Source organism: Parasteatoda tepidariorum, chromosome 8 (genome assembly GCF_043381705.1).
Source record: "Parasteatoda tepidariorum isolate YZ-2023 chromosome 8, CAS_Ptep_4.0, whole genome shotgun sequence".
Lineage (NCBI taxonomy): Eukaryota > Metazoa > Arthropoda > Arachnida > Araneae > Theridiidae > Parasteatoda > Parasteatoda tepidariorum.
Genome location: NC_092211.1, coordinates 37,308,887 through 37,329,364, shown reverse-complemented (window position 1 = coordinate 37,329,364; position 20,478 = coordinate 37,308,887).

The following is a 20,478-nucleotide window of genomic DNA, read 5'->3' as shown; positions in this document are numbered from 1 at the left end:
TTAACAGTTTGAATGCCATCTTATTTATGGAATACCATCTTTACTGCTTTGTCTGAATACTGTAAAATAACAATTATATAAATTGCTATTTAACCATTTTTGCAAGAAATTTCTAACAGTGTAGCACTTTCGAAAAATGGGTTAAATGTTAAACCCTCAAAATGGTAATTTTGAGGATGAGAATTTGCTGTAATCTTGTAAAATTTTAAATTGAACACTGTTTGGGTTTAATTTGAACCATAATATCATGCAATCAAATTTACGAAGTTATGTAATATTATGGATGGGTGATCGTNAATGGGTTAAATGTTAAACCCTCAAAATGGTAATTTTGAGGATGAGAATTTGCTGTAATCTTGTAAAATTTTAAATTGAACACTGTTTGGGTTTAATTTGAACCATAATATCATGCAATCAAATTTACGAAGTTATGTAATATAATATTATTTGACACCGCAATAAAAAGCCTATAAATTTAGAAACATTATGGTTCTATTTTTTCAAACAGTTTAAGCGTTTAAAGTTAGAATGGATTATAACGCATTTAGTTTCGCATCCTGACAAAAGTCTGTTTTGAGGTAAAACAATCGTTGCAATATAAGTAAAGCTAAGATTAAACGTCGAAAAATTCAGAGGAAAATAATGGTCTAAGAGTTTTTTTTTCATTATTTATTACAGTTTTTTTTTTTTTTTGAAGGATTTCATATCGATAACTTTCGGATGAGTTTCATACCCATAATTCTTAAGAAGGTTTCATACAGATAACGCTTATAACTCTAGGAAGAATTTCATGCCATTAGTTTTTAAGAGGATATCAAATTAATAGCGCTTAAGATAACTTTAACCATAACTCTAAGAAGGGTTTCATACCATTAGTCTCTAAGAGGACATCGAATTAATAGAGCTTAAGATAACTTGTATGATAATTCTAGGAAGTGTTTCATACCATTAGTTTTTAAGAGGGTATCAAATTAATAGCACTTAAGATAACGCTTATGATAATTCTAACTGTATAACTATACTCTTATTTTAACTGCAATTTTGTAACTAATGCAATTTTATAATGAAACTGAACAACAACTATACCAGTATTTTAACAGTTTAACGGTAACGGTAATCACAATAATTGTAATTATGTAATCCATGTAATTTTAATCAATTGTAAATTTTATCCTTACTGTATCTGGCACTCAACAGAAATTGTATGTAATCTCGAACCAGGTGAGGCTCCAAAACATGCAACTTCCCATTTAATTATGTAACGTTATTTCAATTCATAATTTAATTTCATTAATTCCAATTCATATTATCTAATTTTGTAATTGTTAATTTTATGTACTAACCCCTTTCCTTTACAGCAAGCCTCGTAGGTCTGTAGGGTTGTAGGATTGGGCACTAGGTGTTCGGGACTGCACGCGCGTCTTCTGGGTGACGGCTGTGTGCTTTCCGTGTCCGAGGGGGCAAGATCCTGCGGACCTCCAGATGTGTAGGCGATATTGCTTACGCAATGATCACGAAAAGCCGCGGCTGGCCACCTGCGGTGACCAAACGCTTATGATAACTCTAGGAAGGGTTTCATACCATCAGTTTTTAAGAGGATATAAAATTAATAGTGCTTAAGATAACACTTCAAGTCAGACTTGCAGCAAATGCCATTTACTGGTTAAATTTAGTAGGAATAACATGACCTGTGACGTAGGTAATAGTAGGTAATAGTATAATAGGTAATAGTAGGTAATAGTAATTCCGCGCATGCGCAATTTAAGAGAACTACTTGAATTACTCATATCTCGCGCAGTTTTAAACGAATGCTTTTCAAGTTTTAGAGAAATAATTAAGTAATTAATTTAAAATAGCTCTAAAAATTTTGCTAGAAAAACGTAGGACAAAAAAATTTGTTTTTTTATAAAAATACCCATATCACCGAAAACATTTAAGCTAGGTTTGCGAAATTTTGTGCATTTATTGTATATAATTACCAAAATAACTTTTATAAGTTACAAATTTATTGTTCCTTTTTTTGGCATAAGGTGTTCAAAAAATTATTTTCCGTTTACATGAGCATTGTCGTTCCCTAAAACCTCCATAAGCTTTAAACTTCATTGAGAAGTATGAGAAATCGCATAGCCAAAACACTTCTAAATTTAAAAAATGATTCACTAAGTATTTTTTGAGAAAAATCAAAAAATGTGTTAGTATAGAAGTGCTTCCATTATTTGTCCAACCCTGTATTATCCATTATTATTAACCAGAAATATCTTTAAAAGAACAATTATAAATGATGTAAAGCTCTCTAAACAAACTTTCTTTTTTTTAAACATATTTTAATGCAACAATCATGGCTAGGAATTTATCATACAGCGTGACACGTTTTGAGAAGACTAACGGTCAATTGATTTCAGTCAAGTGCATATTTTATCTTGCTTAGGTGTTCCCCGAATTCCCACTTATCCAACAAAAAACCTTCTTTTCTCTATCATTCAACTGTCTTATTTGTTAAAATTAAATATTCTAGAAAGAATTTCCTCGAGGGCTCGAAAAATGTCAAAGTATGGAGTTTGACTATTTTCCCCTTTTTTTCCCCATTTTTATGCGAAAAGAAGCTCTTTCTAAGGATTGAAATTTTTGTTATCAAAGACATCTGTTTCTTCATTGTTCTGAAAAACTGAGTTAAGCTCGAATAATCAGCCTGACGTCAAGTTTGCCAAATTGTGTGCTTATTGTCGCCTAAATTTAAAAGAAGTTTAGCTTCCCAAAAACAAAGATATATATTTGAAGTTTTCCCTCAACAAATATTTAGAAATGTAGTACTTTAAATATTGAGTATAAAAATTTTGTACGTACTAAAAATTAAAACTTATGACACTTTGTAACTTTTTTTTAAAAAAAGTTTCCTTTTTACGAATTGAGTAATATATTCGCGATCGCAACGAACTATANTGAGTATAAAAATTTTGTACGTACTAAAAATTAAAACTTATGACACTTTGTAACTTTTTTTTAAAAAAAGTTTCCTTTTTACGAATTGAGTAATATATTATCAAGGAAACCTACTATTCCTGTAAAATATCATGTATTTATGCTCACCGTATTTTTTTTGTAAAATAATTTACTTATTATATTTAAATTAGTAGATAGTAACGAGCAGAGTTTTGTGGTTGCTATGGTGATAGTTTTGGAATATAAATAGTTTTTGAGTGAGTGTAATATTTTTCTTTGGAATGTCGATGCTGTGATTTTATTGTTGAGTTAATAAACCTTCCATTTTATTAAACGTAATAGTAGAGTTTTCTTAATTATTTGATTCGAAGTCCTTTGAACTTTATCTGAGATGATTTTTAATTTTGCATTTTTTTTATTTTTTGACAATTTCTACAATGAGCTAAAAGACTAAGTTAAAGATTCCACTGAAGATAAAGTTCTGAGTTCTGCAAAAAGTTTCTTACTGCTTAAAAACAAAGATAAACAATTAACTGTTGCCTGAAACAAAATTTGAAAAATTGTATTTTAAATACTGATTTGTTCAAAATCGCTTTTTGTACGAAAAATTATTAAAAATTTAAACTTGCACAGAGAAAAAAAAATTGTAAAATTATCATACAGTATGGTAAAAAAAAAGAAAGAAAGAAGGGATAAAAACATAATTTTGGTAATTCAAACTGAAATATAAGGTACTTAAACCATTCATTCTTTAATTTTTCTGTTTCATATGGTAACAGTTTACCGGAAATTCTGGTTTTCAAATTTATAGTTCTTATTACCATATATTTAGTATAAAATACAAATCAATTTAAACTGACAATAAACTATAAAATACAAATCAATTTTTCTGTTGTAAATTTAACAGAATTAATAATTTTTATGCCAACCATGAAGGTATGACAAAATTACCAAATTTTATCAAATATCATAAAACCATATTTTATTTTTAATTTTACCAAAGCGTTTTGGTAAAAACTACCGATCACATCACATAAACAACTTTATTATTATTATGAAACATATGTTGATTTTTGAACTGAAAGAATGTTGATTTAAGTCGAAAATATTTCTGCTATTATATAATTTCAAGCTCGTGATGTTTAAAAAAATGAAGAATTCTCGAGAATTTTATATCGACTTTATAAATATATTTTTCTTGTTGCTGTTATTATGCATTTATTGGAGGTTATATTTAAAATCTTTTTCATTCTTAATGGCTTTTTAAGTAAAACTTTTAGTATACTGGCGCTAAAGACACACTGTTAAATTCGTTTTCTGCAGTTATTTCAAAGTGTTTTGTGAAGCAGGTGAAAGTCTGGGAACATCGGATAACTGCGATTTCAGAACCTAATGGAGATAAACTGTCCCACCTAGAAACTGTCAGAAATAATAAAGATATTCATTGTTTAGTTATGTGAAATATATTATTGATGTGCTACTTTTTTATTACCGATTTTCTAGACAAAGTCTATTTACCCGGTCTTACTCCACTAGTGGTACCACTTTCATACAATCAAGGTACTAGGTCTTACTCCGTATCTATATAAGAATTACGATTTTATATAAAGAGTCTTCAAAAATTTTACAAAATATGAAAATAAGGCTTGCTGCTCCTTAAAAGAGGAATCAGCAATAAATTTTGTTCAAGGACCCCTAAAACCATTGTTCAGCCTTGGATATTGCTGTCTTCTTCCTCTGCTGCATTACAGCCTTCGTGGGGCCAGCATAGATACTCATCAAGGATGTACCTGGTCTTATCCCTAAAGCAGAGGTTATTGAAACGAAACAGAACAGTGCTACTATTGAACAAAAACCTTATTGTTTTTTTTAGAATGTGACTCTTTAGCAAACGCGTAATAGTTTAAAATGAATTTTTAGAGGTCTGATAACCAATAAATAAAGATAGCTTAAAAACAAAATAATATACGAGAGTTATCATAAAACAAAAATATCTACAAAGACGCCTTCACAGCAGTACGGCGATTTACCCACATGAAATATAGAACAGCTTGAATTAATTAACAACAGCTCGCCAACATGGTAAGTGCTTCTGCTTGACTAATAATGAATAATTCAGAGTTTGTCCTTTGGAAAACAGAACTAATTTGGACAAATTTGTTATACCCGGTCCTACGCTATTTCCCTATATTTCATGTGGGTAAATCGCCGTACTGCTGTGAAGCAAATTTGTCAAAAATTGTCTTTCATGCTGTACCATCCTTAAATTCTACAATCAATATAGAAAATTTTAAGATGAAATAAATACCCATACAGCACATTGACTTCGTTATGACATCCTAAAGTTGTCATCTTTAGGATTCTGTGACTTCCAGAGGAAGTTCTATATTTACCGCTAAATGTCCTACGGATGTCATCTGCGTGTTAGAATGTCCCACCTGCAGATATCTTAATGATGTCATAACTAGGACAGTTTCAGGATACCTTTAGAACGCTTTAGGATGGCATTAGGACATAATAAGACCTGTTTAGTAAGGATTTAGGTAACTTGTAGGATGCATGTTGGAAATGGTATGATAGTAATAGGAGGGTGTCTTATTTTGGAAATAAATTTCATCTTTGAAATTTTTATTAATTTTAGCAACTGAAATAAGGTTTTTCTTTTAAATTTACTGAATTAGAGGTCAGAAAAATGTTTTCTAAATGAAAAAAAAGGTGATAGTTTTTAATTTGTATACCACTCTATTTTCCAGAAAAATGGGCTATTCCTCTACTATTTTTTTTAGGAAAATTAGTAAAGGAAAAGGGAGTAAAACAGTTAATAAACAAACGTATCTAAAGAAAAGAATAATGTATCATTTTAATACAAAAATATGCAAGATAATTGGATTTCACATTTCTATTGCTTGGAATAAAAACTTGGCCATTATTAAAAAGTCTAATTGAATGTACCCTTTGAACACCAAGGAAGGTTACCATTCTCCTAATTAGCGTTAGTTTTCTGTAAAGAATATTTCTTATTAAATTAAATTATGAGACTTATTGAATCTTTTATGTACATTGTAATTTATGATTGCTTCATTATTGCTCATATTGTTTAATGTAGTAGATATATTAAATATCTTATAATAAAATAATGAATAATTTTTATTTTAATGTTGCTCTAATACTGAGAACTTCGCATTAATATTTAAATTTCTCGTATGATCAATTGAAACTAGTTAATTGGCAAAATAATTCTCATTACATTCTTCTGCAAAATTTACTAAAAAACATTTTATATTATAAATAGTTTAAATGANTTAGAAGAAATGATTAATTTAGGGTTACCAAAAAAACATGCCAAATAACAAGTTGAACTTAAAGGAAGAAAACAAAAATAATAGAAAGAATGAGTTATCAGAACAGATAAAAATTTGCCTCACGAAATAATAAAAGTAAAACTTCCTCAATAATTATGAAAAAATTAAATAAACCACGCATTTAAACATTTAGTAATGTATGTAAACATTGCAAATGAGATATTAAAGATAATGACGGGATTCAAGTACACTTATAAATCAAATATATAAATAGATTATAAAAAAAAGAAAGATAAACAAAAAAGAAACTAATAAGATATTTGAGCTTATAAATACCTTATTGTTTAGATTTCACTAGCAGAATTGCTCTTGTCACTGGATAAAAAATATAACATTAACGGCAAAGTTGAAGTTAACACGCATGCGCTGAACGATGATCCTACAAGACTCCTAAAACACTCCTTTGAAAGGCCTGTCATATTGCTGTCTATTTGTGACATCCTACAAAATTCTTTCTTCTGACACTTCACGGATATGACTGTTCCAGGAGTGTTCGGAATGTTTTGGGATGTCTTTAGGACGAAATTTGCTGTATGGGTAAGTTTAAGTAGTTATTTTAAATCTAATTCAAGTTTATTTTAAAAAACAATGAGTGCAAGATAAGGGGTTACGTATATTTATTATCTAAATAAATTTTTTTCCAGAAATAAACAGTTAATAAAATTTTTGAGAAAAAAAATTATTCTAATGGTTAGACTTTGGGAAACTCGCATCACCTAGAATAATAGGGTATTTTCATAACCTCTGAGAGTTCACCACACTTATTCGTGAATGTTAAAAATTTGTGATTAAGTTGAGCTCATATTTAGGCAGTGCCCTCTTTTCCAATTCAGAATATGGCACAAAACGTCAATATGAAGCAAGTCGCAGTTTTGTGAAAATGATCAACGTTTGTTATATACTATTTCGATATCTAAAAAGTTACTGCAACGCTCAATAATATCTGGGGTCATAAAAAGTTGCAAAATCTCAAGGTCGAAAAGTCTCGCCAAGATAGTGTTTTTAAATTTTTTTTATAACTTTTAGAATTTTTAATTAACTCTTCATGGTAAGAGTGCTTATTTGGCATAAAATTTTAGCTTTGTTTCAACTGCAAGGCATTTAAACTGTGGCTTTTTTACTTTATTTTTCGAAAGTGGATAGATCTATTACTGGCGAATTTATCAAAAATTAAATTTGGCAAAGGTCAAGCCCATTCAGTAAACTTAATCATACAAAATGCTTATTTTAAATTATTTGGAGAAAAAAAACAACTCAAAAAGTAGTTAAAACATTTTAGCATACATGTACTGGACTATATTTTTAAGTAAATACAAATGTGCTATAGCAGTTAAGAAAGTGTGTCTCAAAATAGACTTTGGCTTCTACTAGATATGCGTTCCTAAATCGAATAATAAGGTATCTGTTTTATTGATTAAGAAAATAATTAGGGAATTAAATATGAACCTAAGGGTTAAATGAAGCTATGAAACTTGGAAAGGTTTATTATGGAATGATAATTATATAATAAAAAGTGAATGAAGATAATATTTTTTATCACATCTTTAAAAAATTAACTATCCTTTCTTACTGTTGATGTTTACCTAATCAAGTGAGAAGGTCAAATATGGTTTATATAATTAGTAACTATTAATTTCAGGATCACTCGGTATTGTCAGCAAACAATTAATCACTTCTGGGAATCTCATTTGAATTGCGAGCTCAAGTGTCAATAACATTCGGAGTGTGAAATCAAGTTTGCAATCTTATGTTTGAACATGAATAGTCATCCATCAAGTGAAGTAGCAACATTAATTTTGTCTCTTACAAATTCCAACAATTATAAACCATCTTCAACAAAATACAGATCCTTATGTTTCTTAATATTGAAAGGAAGTTGCAGTTTTCAAACACAATATTATATAAATTAAAAAGTATGTTACTGCATAGAAATATTGTTTTTAAGACTACATTATGTCCTAATGAGAATATGTTTTGTACTTTATGTGAATCATTGAAAAAGGTACATCCATGTTAATTGATCCGAAACTAAAGCATGTCCATTTCTTTACCTTTATTTGTGCTGGGTAGACTATATTTGAGGGTGCCCCTGATTCTCGCCAAGTTGTGTGATCGCAGTTGATTGCCAAGCTGGGCGATGTTGAAATCCAATCGTGATTCTAATTGGTTCAGATTTTTACGTTATTTTTAAATGTTCAACGGTATATGTAATTTCAGAGGTACGTTAGTTCTACGTTGAGTACCGGCTGGTAAGGTTACTTTTGAATCTGGTCAATAAGATCGAAAGTATGTGGGCATTCATAAAAAGGGATTTAAGAAAAAAATGTCACCGCTAGTCCGGTATTACAGTCGCCATTTTCGATTCGTATTTCGTCAAATTTATGCGGCGATGGAAGTACACAAATTCTATTCATGATAAATTTAGACAGTATCCAACTGTTATTAGATAATTCTGTCCACCTAAATCTGAGAATATTCAAGCTTAATGAAGAAGTGAGTTGTTTTCTTCCTTTTCTTTCTGTTCCTACACCATTAATTTTTGCTTCGATTCAAAATACTTTTATTGGGTTTATTAATTTTCCTTATATTGGGTTCATTGCAAGTTTTGACCGATGCTTTGCTTAAATTTTCCAATGTTTTATTGAAATAACATTATGTTTTGGCCACCATTCCTGTTACCACGATGTTCCGCGCAAACAGGAATAGCGCTAAACATAGGTCGCCAATTTCGCCAAGGGGCACCCTCAAGTATATTTTTCCCTTTGTGCTTTATCCACGTTATTTTGCTTGATACAGTATATTATATTTAAAAAATATTTGCTAGTTTAGGAGACTCATCACTTACTTCTCTTGAATTATTTTGAGTTTTAGTGTGAGCTATTGAAAGGAGTAAAATATGTACACTTTGATGCTGCACTTTAATTCCAAAAGAGTAAAAAAAAAATTCCCTTTTATTATAAATATAAAATTTAGGTAAAAAAAAGCGTGAAATTAATGCAAAACATCTATCTCTTCTGTGAAATTTTTACTAAACCCTAAATTCTGTCACAAAAGGTTTTGATGAAATAATAATAAACTGCTAGTTTTAAAATCTCACCACACTTCAAAAAGCATTTTGCTCAATGTACTTTTAAAAATTAAAATGACGCTTCTCGGAGCTTTTTTAAAATGGATCCGAATGAAATCTAAATTATATGTTATGTAGATCTAACAAACGAAAATTCCATATCAAAAATATAGTTTGAAATGTTATCAATATGTGGTGCTATGATGGTGATGGTGCAAAACAACACGCAAATTATGCATCCATGTAACCATATTCCTATTATTTGCCATTAAGATTTGAACCCAGGCACCACAGATACGTACGTAAAATTCTGCTATTCTTGGCTTTTTTTACTTATATATATTCTTTTGCTTCACTATGGCGCCGTCTGGTGGCCACATTTCAAACTATTTTTCCTTTGAAACCTATATATACCTCATCGTATTGTCTGGAAGTTAGATATATTTGAATTTAAATTCAGTTATCCTGTATAAGTAGTATAGTTACATAAAAGACTTGTGTATTACTAAAAAAAAGAACAGAATTTGTTTTCATCCGGCTACAACAGTGGTATAAAAATTCTTTGAAAATCGTAAAATAAAACGAGTATTTTGCATCACACTGGCCGAACGAATGCAATTCAAAGTGATGTGTGGTTGGCGAGTGATTTTAAAAAAAGAAATAGTAAGGCTGTAGTATATTAAATAATAATATGTTTAATATGTATGCGGATATATAAATTTTAACTTTTTTTAGCATAAAAATATTTTTCCTGTTATAAGTTAAATTAAACTTCAACTTAATAAACCACTGAACCGAAGTCTATGGATTTCGAAATTAATGTGCCATCATAAATTTCATTTCGGTGATAAAAAAAAAAAAAAAAATAAAAAAAACTTTAGTCAATACTTGGTAAATTTTTATCCTGCTAGAGGATCTTCACAAACAGTTTATACGGTGTATAATAAAAAAAATTACAGCTTGAAAAAAATTATCAAATTATGGTAACATAACAAAGGAATGCTAAATGCATAACTACTAAATCAAATCACAATCTGCTTTTAAGCAAATCCTTCTCAATATATCCTTTGCTGTATAAATACTCATTAGGAATGTCAATTGTACCAAATTAATAATGATTATAATGCTCTTTAATCTAATTTTTGCTAATATTTGTGTCATATTAATTTAATCATATTTCATTCAAATGTAACCTCCCAGACTAATTGCACCAATTTGTAAAAGTTTCCCAGAAAATTCTGTTTAATAAAGATAAAAGGGGAAAAAAATGTTTTAGGATTCACAAAATGGCATTGTTAACAAGCCTTGACACACTAACTCACAAATCTCGCCAAATATTCCCACCGTACCATTAATATGTTCCCGCCGTTGTTGAAAAAGAAGCTACTTTACACCCATTTTCACTAAAAGATCGAAAAGATTACCCTATCGGTCGACGTTATTCCTAGCGAGAAAGTTGCAATTTCAGTCATTAGTTACGCTCTATGAAGTACAGAGGGCTATTGAAAGAATAATTCTGCCAGAAAAAGTCTAGATCGTCTGCTCAAATCTAAATTATAGGTACTACGCCATATTGCAATCGCCATTTTTTATTTCTCTTCCGAGGATTTCGGTGTTCCTTTTTTATTCTTTGTTTTAAATGATTTGAACAATTTTTCGTTTCCTCGCCAAAAGCGATTTCGGAAAGAAAAAAAAAGTTTTGTTAGAAAGGATTAGTACTTCGCGCTGTGACGGATAAACAAGCTAGAGGAAATTACGATTGTTTGAAGTAGTTTTTTGGCCACATAATTATACTGATTTATACTTTCTACGAGTGTTTCTTCTTTTATGGTAATAGAACTTAACTATCTACAAGTAAAATAGTTTTATATGATTTATTAGTCACATGTTTCTCTTCAGTTTAATTTTTATTTTCACAATTCCTCTAAATGGCATTTCTTTTTATGTTATAAAACATTCAGTATCTCTACACCTTTAGAGCAATAAATTTCTATTCAGAGTTTCAAACGATTTAAATTCATTAGATCATTTAATAAGTTAAAATCGCTTGCTTTTAAGCTATTTTTTTTAGTTGTTTACATTACCGGAATACATTTTTGAAAACATTTTTCTTTAAATGTATAAATTCTTTTGATCCTTATTTTTCTGAACAAATCAAAAGGTACGTAAAAAGCAATTCTATAGAATTTTATTAAACAGTTTAAAATTTGAAAAATGATCTTTCGAATCTTAAAAAATAAACTTATGTCAAATTTTTCCAGACAGTGATTTAATAGCAATATAAGAATTTTATGCTAATTTGCGCTTTTTTTTTGTGCATCATCCGTAAAATCCTTTTTTACCGTAAAATATTATAACATTTTTTTATAGTAATATTTAATTAGAGTAATTAAGTGATTTCAGGGAAATTAAAACTGTAAAAATTGTAGTATATCAAATTTTTTTTCCGCAACATGATCGGTAACGAGGTTACTTCTTACGGTAATTTGATATGGAATTTTTTACAGTGTACAACTTTGGTTTATAAATCTCAATTAAACTGCTTATAGTTTCCATTCCTGAGAAGCAACGATTCACTAAATTTAATAAAATAATCCCTGGATCAAATAAGAAAAAAACATTACTATTTCAGAGTAAAATTTACCCGAGGACACATTTTGGTCTCTTAGAATTCTCGTAGAAAAATCGTCTCGTATTCAGAGGGGAAATTTATTTAGACTGTTTATTTTCGAACTTTTCAATGGATTATTTGAACTTCGTTTGTTAATTTTAGGTTAAGTTTTATTTCTAAATTTCGTTATTTCCCGTGTGGCTTTCGGCCAGGTCATCGGTTAAAACTTTTTCTCTTATGTCTAAGATTCCTCCGAAATATATTTTCAAGCAAAATAAGTTATATGTATAATTTAAGTTTATAAGTTATTGTTTAAAAAATTCTCTCTTATGTTGTTTATGCGTCTCTGGTCAAGTTTTCAATGCTGAACACTAGGACAACTGCAAAGCACTCAAAAATTTTAATGATCTATTTGAAAGCTCGAGAGCTAATTACATGATCGTCAAAGCTTGTCATTTGTAATAAACAGTTACATTAGTTTAAAAAATTATATTTCTTGTCATGTCATAAAATAAATTTCCTTCAATCGATTGATTGATTTATCAAAATACATTTCTCAGTTAAATTAATGAAAACAAAAATAAGATTATAAAAGTTTTAAAAGACAGAAAACTTTTAAAAGAATATACTTTGATTTGATAACTAAATCAAAGTACTTTCTTTACGACTCCATGTCTAACAAGTTTAAAATATTTTATACTAGTGCAATACAATATCAATTAAAAACAGAGTCACAGATTAAATTTTAAAAAAAAATTTTTTTTTGAATCATTGATTATTCTTTGAATTATTTTCAAAAATATTAAATTTCCTTCTTATGATCTTTGTAAAACTTCAGTTTTGAAAATTTTTCGTCCATTTCTCATTATTCTTATGCTTTTTTCTTTTATGAATAATACACTACTCAAAGTATAAATAGTTTATAATCAAATGGTAAGATTAAAGTTATCAATATAACACTTCATAACTGGGACCAATGCTTAAATTTTAAAGCTTGATGCGATGTAGGAATAGGAACTAAAACGAACATATTAAAATTTTATCAAATAAAGTTTAAAAAAATTTTCCGCTCTCTAGAAGAAAAAAAATGATGCTGATTCATTAAAATTAAACTCTGGAAATTTTGATATTTGATGTTATGACTTGAGGTGTTTCGTAACTACCACACTTCCACATCACATTCTTTCTCTCTCTCTCTTTCTCTCTCTTTATATATATATACTCTATTTTTATATATATATATATACTCTATATATACTCTATATACTTTATATATATATATTCTCTCTATATATACTCTATTTAGTACCTCTTAGNTATCGGAAAGGAATTCTTTACATAGGTACGAGGTATGGCAGAACTCCCTATTGAAACTTGTAGAACCTTCCCACTGGACTAATAATTGCACTGTAACTTTCACTAGCCAAAAAGAAAAAAAAAGAAGAAAAAAAATAACTGGTGGATATTGAAAATTAATATTAAAAAAACGTAACTTGATAAAAATGTATAATCTGGGAGGATTATTCTTGAAAAACTAGTTTTTATCTCATTAAATCGAATTTTTAGTTGAATTTTCCATCAATAGATGTCGCTGCAAATATGTGAAGGCTGCAGATAAATTGAATTCGTGACATACACAATCGGCATTTAGCCACTCAATCAGTTATTAAGCTCTAGTGAAGGATTTCGATGATAGCCTACAGGTTAGAAAAACGGATGTTCATCTTTTGGAGTATCACCGCCTGGAAAACTGCACACAGAAAACTATTGTACTGATAAACCAAAGATTAAGTGGAAAGGAAAATATTAGTTTTAAAGGTGGGAACAGACTAGTCGATTAGCTGCCAAGAGTGTTAGCCATAAATTTCGCTACCTTACTCCTATGTATAAAATAACCTCTCCGTTTCTTATCTTTTCACCCCTATTTGATTACGGCTTTTGGATTCAACGAAATTTGCAATGCGGTGGGATGAAATTTCCTAGTTTCCTAAGTTTAATGCCATAAACCATACAGTTATGTTGTGTTTCAGTCTTTTTATTAATTTTCAAAATACATCAGTCATTTTTGGGACAAACAGTAACTGTTTCTTCCAGAAATCAACAGGTTTTTTTTTTCGGTCGCCCTACTAGTGATACGTTAGCTCTCCACCTTCTTATTTCTTTCAGTTGATATTTAATACTGAATTGACAAATTCTTTTCGAAAATTAAAGCCAAATTTTAGTTATTTAATAATTTTTCTACTAAATAAATATTGAAATTAAATTTTTTATCTGTGTTTGAAACAAATTTATGTACATAGTATATGTATTATGTATTTATGTACATAGTTCAGTACTGCGATGCTATACTGTGATGTTCAATACTGCATCTGTAAGGACCTTACATTAATTAAAACCAGCATGAATTATCGATATTTATTTACGGTATACTTTACTTAGCAACAATCGAAAAATAAAATTTTTGAATTGTTCGTTTACTAGCGTAGACAGAAGACCTTTAATAATGAGAAAAAATAGATTAGTAAGAAAGTATGCATTTAAATTAGCTTATATACTCATACTATGCACAAGAAAAAAGTACAAGATATATTCAAGTTGATGCTTAGTAAAATGGTTTGGAAAAATTATGAATATTTTCCACAACGGCCTCTTCTTTAAGTGCACCCACACTATCTGGACCACATCAAATGCAGTGCAACCATGACTTGAAAAAATTGAATCCTTCAGACGAATTTATCTTGTGACTGATTAAAATTTAATTAAGTTAGCATCCAAAATAGTTTAATAAGTTTACTTGAGAAATTTTCATACTAATGCAATCCAAATGATAGAAATTTCGATGGTTTTCTTCTAAACATTCATTTTAGAAAAAGTTAGGTAGATATAAAGCATGCTAATTACTGACTTCTCTTGGAATAAAACAGATTATACTACTACCTCAAGAGAAGAATAGAATTCCGGAAACCAGATGATATTCAATAAGCACATCTTTGAATATCTTAACAAATCTTCTCTCAAACAAATTCGTAAACATTACATTTTTACAATTTTTTGACAGTTTTACAAATAATTTCAGCATTGAGTAAAACTTTAACGAACTCAAAACTCATTGTACCGAAACTGAATGCTAATGAACACCCAAAATAAATAAACTCTATTCCCAAAAGAATAATAAGTCCAGACCGAAACTCCTCAATCAACATTTAATAACATTTACAGCAGGCCTGAAACTAGAATCAATCAATTCAAAACTTTAGTTACTACCTTTTCTTTACCCCACGTACCTTTTTAGTAAACCCTTGCGAAAGAATTTCTGAAACGTGAATAACATGTGGAAATCGTTTCTTACTCATAATTTTCTTTACTTTCTACTGGTCTCCTTTGGATATGGGTGAATCCCATATAAATATATATGCGCATGTGTCTTTTCTGTAATTTTATATTTCTTTTCCTTCTTTTACACGGGAGGGCCTGCTGGTGTGTGTATATATACATAGCCTGTCTGCCCTGAAATGATTTCCGTGACCAAATTTCGAAAGAAGATTCGAACGTGCCTGATCTTGTAGGGGAAAATATCAAATTTCCTGTTCGTCTCCGAAACGTTCGATTGGAAGGGAGAATATTCGGGGGAGGGTGGAGTAATAATAAAAAAGAAACTGCTTTTATCATTTGTTGAAAACTTGAAGTTTACGAGTAGGGGGGTGTAAAGGGCTGTGCTTGTCTAGTTTCAACGAAGTAAACTGTTTCGGACTTGCTTTGATAAAGTAGAGAAGAATAAAAAGTGAATGCTTGGACGAAGATAAGTTTTTTTCCCGCCTGATTTTAGATAAATTTAAACTCAACAATTCAATGTTTTTTTTAATGTTTTATAGTAATAATTAAAACGATACGAAGGATTTTTTCAAATATTCTTGTAAGGGAATCCTATTACATTCTCTTATAATATATTCGAATTCATCAAAATCAGAATTCGAAGTAGTTAATGATATACAATTTCATTTGTGATCGTCTATTTAGTTTACTTGAGCCTTTCGTTTCTCGTTTGCGGTTGATTATGTATGATCACGTCACATGATTTTTAAAGTATAATAAAATGTAATTAACAATTGATTTGCTTGTAATATAAAGGCGAAATAAATGTTTTTCTAAGAATATAAATCATGCATTATGAAAAACGTGAGACTAAGAATATTGGAGTAAATATTTTTTTTACATCTCGTGTTCTTAAAGTTGGAATTAACGAAGATTCTTTGCTTGAGTTTTTTTAAATTGTGAAATAATAATGATTAGAACCAAAAGAACAAAGATACGTAACCATATTTGTTATTACCAAAATAAGAGACTTGGTACAAAGTATGTACTCAAAATTTATATTGGCAAACTAAGCAAAGCTTTGAGGAGCGGAGCTTAGCGCAACCTAATTTTTTTCCCGGTCACAGCACTACACAGTCAGCGCCATTCTATTGAAGAATTATTGACATCAATTAGATTTTATTTTTCTACGAAAATGATAGAAAGAGTTTAAAATTGTTAATGCATTAAATTTTGACGAAATGTTGGAGGTTTTCTAGTAGCTATAATTCTGCCAGGATGTTTTGCCGCTCTCATTTTGTTGATGAAAAGGGAAACGTTACGTTTTGATTAATCGTAACCTTTGATTAAATACAAGACAGACCTTTTACAATTACTGGAATTCTTTAAAAGTACCATTGATAGACACCTGTATTCTTTAGGATTAGATAATTTTTTTGTCACGGGACTTCTCCGATTACTGTGAATAAGCTCTAGAATGTGCTTTGTGAATCTTCTTATGTTCCGGATTCACCCTGAGCTAGTACTGTAGCCGTGTTTAGAGATTTGACTGGACGCGATTGCATTAGTGCCCATTTAGAATGTGCTTTGTGAATCTTCTTATGTTCCGGATTCACCCTGAGCTAATACTGTAGCCGGGTTTAGAGATGTGACTGGACGCGATTGCATTAGTGCCCATTTAGAATGTGCTTTGTGAATCTTCTTATGTTCCGGATATACCCTGAGCTAATACTGTAGCCGTGTTTAGAGATTTGACTGGACATGATTACATTAGTGTCCATTTTTTCTGCTTTAAAATGATTGAGTCAGTTGATTGTGATTTATATAGTTTTGGAACGTCTGGATAAGCTGTTTCTTATCTGGAAGTGGGCTCAACGCTAAAAGATTAAATCACTGTGTTAAAAATTTGTTGGAGACTATCGGCTAATATCATTATGAGCAATGACCTGATATTTACTAAAAATTACATAACATGTTTCAAATTATATGTTAGAAAGGTAATGAAAAGAAATTCTACAAGGAAAAGCAAGGATATTGGTAAAATTACTGTTTTATATGGTGATAACATTTCAAGTATAAAAAAACATAATTTTGGTTAAGGAAACAAAAATATACGATATTTAAAGTATTCATTTGGTTACTTTTCCGTTTATATGGTGACCGTTTACCAGAAATTCTGGCTTTCAAAATTAAGGCTCTTATTTCTAGACATTTAGTAAAAAATACAAAACTGAAAAGTAAATTTAACTGAATGAATGATTTTATACCATTCTTTAAAGTAACATGATAAAAATATCAAATTTCACCACATGTATTAAATTTCATCGCAAATTATTGAGCTGTATTTTATTGTTAATTTTACCAAAATTACTACCAAAGCTCTTCGGTAAAAATTACCGAGATTTTTAGTGCGAGCTATGACTATATCTTTTTTCGTATTGTATTAAATGCAGCGAGTGAATTGTCGATGATATTTCTTCTTTGAATATTTCTAAAAATATTTAACCTCATACTACTTAGACGAAACGAATAAGTAGTAATAGAGTACATAAGTTGAAAATACAGGCATTAAAAGAATAAATAAATATAATTTTACCAACGAAAACATTAATCGTGTAAATGAAAATGAAAAATGCAGTAAAATAAATATTTTAAAACTTAATCCAAGTCTAATAATTTGAAGTTATATCATAATATTATGTATTTTAAAGGAACTTCATTATTTGACAAAACACCTTTGTATTTGAAAAAAATCCATATTATTTCATTGATAAAATAAATAGAGTAGATAAGTGGCTATATCGTGTCAGTGGAGAATAACCTCGACCGCAGATCAACTAAAATGTTCTATTTCCTGCCAAAAAACTAACTAAATAAAGTAAAACATGAAAATCAACGCATCAATAAACGCATCAAGTTTTTTTCATGAATGTTTTATGTTTTTGAATAAAATTTCCATTTACTCACTGTAGATATTCAAGCATGCATTTAAGCGTGGCGAAGAAGACTTGGGAAAAAAAGAAAATTTGTTGCTCTGAGATCTTCTCACGCTATGAAATCAACCGCTTTTTCTTACGGTGTCTACGTTAAATGAGGTGTTGTAGCAGTGTTATAACGTGATATCGTGAAATTGTGGAAATCCTGAGAAAATGATCGGGGAAAAAATCGAAAAGCAGTAGTCGCAAAAAATCATTTAGGCTAAGTTCACTAGGTGACGAGATAATAGTGTTGAGAGTTGGAAAATGAGGAAATGTATTTAAAATTACTACAAAAAAAAGAATAATTGAATTTGTTTTTCATTATATGACATTGGCTATTTCGGTGTGATTGAATAATAGTTTTTTAATAGCGCATGGATATTTTCTTTTCATGATTTAACCTATTTAAAAGTATTTTTACGTCTTAGTTTTTTTGTATCAAATAACTGGGTCTCTATTGTGGAAGTCTATTGTTCTTAATCTAATTTGCCTCATATTTAAAAATGATTTTTCATTTGTTTCTAAATAATATGGTTATACGGTCTAAAATTTATGATTGTAAAATGCAAGTAGTTTAATTTTTTTACTGCGTTAATATTTAATTGGTGCTTGTGATTTTAAAATTGGTTTTGACTAATTCTTAAGTTTTGATTTTAGATGTGCAGTCAATTTTTCTTAACCAGTTCCCCTTATAGTGATTCAGCAAAGTGAATGTTTGAGTTTTGTTGCTTCGACATTATTATTTCAGATAATTGTTTTTCAAAGAATTCTAACTTGAAACATTCATTGTATCTCTTTGAAATATTCAGAAAATATTTTAACTTCATTAATCACAATTTTCGTTGCAATAAATGCTGCAGAAAAATATTTCTCAAGTTAACTTCCTTCGTCACAATTATATGCTGACTTTTTTAATATATATCTGTATCTTCTAATGAGCATCTCTTTAAAATAAAGTAAATTTCTTTTTTTTTTAAAGTTCTGAAACAGAAAGGTCTTTATCTCGATAAGCGTTACAATCACGTGACTTTAGACGTGGATTATTTGTACAATGCATTTGCAATGTATTTTCTTGCTTTAGTACTTCAAAAAATAAAATCTTCGGCATAAATTTGGTTCAAATGAAACTGTTGAAAGGTACAACAATGAACAGTTCACAACCTATGCACCAAGTAGATAATGTTAACTTTAAAAAATAAAATCTTCAAATCTTCGTCAGTGGGCATAAAATTGGTTCAAATAAAACTGTTGAAAAGTACAACAATGGACAGGTTACAACTTATACACCAAGTAGATAATGTTTTTGTTTTTTAAACTTATTTATTTTGAAAAATATATTACAACCGTTCAGAGTGCCGGTGTCATTTACCATAAAATCCATATTTACCGGAATGTGTTACGGGACGAGAAGTTTGATATACCGTAATTTTTACAGTGATATTTACAGTCAAATTAATAAATCACTCTACTTAAATAATTATTACTGCACCGTAATTTTTACAATGATAATTACTGTAAAATTAATGAATAATTTTATTTAATGCAATAATAAAATTAATGAATATTACTGTACAAAACAAAGTATACTATTTTGCGATAAAAATGAACTTTATGGTAAAATGGATTTTACGGATTGCGCACTCAAAGTGCTGGTAAATATGATCCGGAATTTTTTTATAGTGTATGTGTTTGTAAAAGTTGTCTTTGGAGTGTATATTAAGGTGTGAAAACTGTCTCAAAGTAAATAACTCACTCTTAACTTTTTACTCAATTAACTGTAATTATGTTTTAAATAAAACTTTTGTTAGCAAACAAAACGATAAAAACTAAAATATCAATGGGAAATATACCGTTACTAATTAAAAATATCCTTGAAAATCTTTTTCAAAACTTTCGTACAAGAGAAAGACATAAAACAAATACTTTTATAGAAAGAGAAAATCATATTCATGTGTTTCTATTAATAAATGCATTCATTTTAACTTATTCTTCTTGTGACTAATAATTAATTTATTTAATTACTAATTGAACATACTTCTCAGTTTCATTTTCTCCATTCAACGCTGTAAGTGTATGTATATTATTACCTCCAAATTTCTGTATTAATTAAATGTAATTCCAAAAACCTTATCTTTCGCGTAATTGGACTCTAATGAATAGAATAATAAAATACTTTAATGACATTTTATTTTTGTCATTTTGGACAAT